Source organism: Tupaia chinensis, unplaced genomic scaffold, assembly GCF_000334495.1.
Source record: "Tupaia chinensis unplaced genomic scaffold, TupChi_1.0 Scaffold143646_1, whole genome shotgun sequence".
Lineage (NCBI taxonomy): Eukaryota > Metazoa > Chordata > Mammalia > Scandentia > Tupaiidae > Tupaia > Tupaia belangeri.
In genome coordinates this window covers 808743-809038 of record NW_006203494.1, presented here as the reverse complement: position 1 = coordinate 809038, position 296 = coordinate 808743, and the positions used below count along the sequence as shown (strand labels likewise).

Below are 296 nucleotides of genomic sequence, written 5' to 3'. Positions count from 1 at the left end.
GCCCACTCGCCAGGTGCCCGCACAGAGGCAGTCCTGCCCAGGATGGCCTGTGGCCCCCCACCTCTCCTGCTGGGGAAACCAACTTCTCGGACACGCCCTCCCAGCCGGCCTCTTCTCTGGGGGCTCCCACGCGTGGCCTCGGCCGCGGGTGCTGGGAGCACAGACACGAGGGACTTGGGAATCCGAGCGTGAGCTGGCCTGGGTGTGAAATGCCTGGACCGGTCCCTGCAGCCCGCCCTCGCGTGGACAGAGCGCACAGCTCGTTCTAAGATGTGGCTGGGGCTGGGGCCGCCCCC

General features: G+C 69.9%; 1 protein-coding gene across 1 annotated transcript in view; it reads right to left on the bottom strand.

Annotated features, from left to right (window-relative positions):
* Positions 1 to 296, bottom strand: part of OPRD1 (opioid receptor delta 1) — a gene marked incomplete at its 3' end in the record, with an annotated part of 26711 nt that overhangs the window by 7207 nt on the left and 19208 nt on the right. The window lies entirely within an intron of this gene.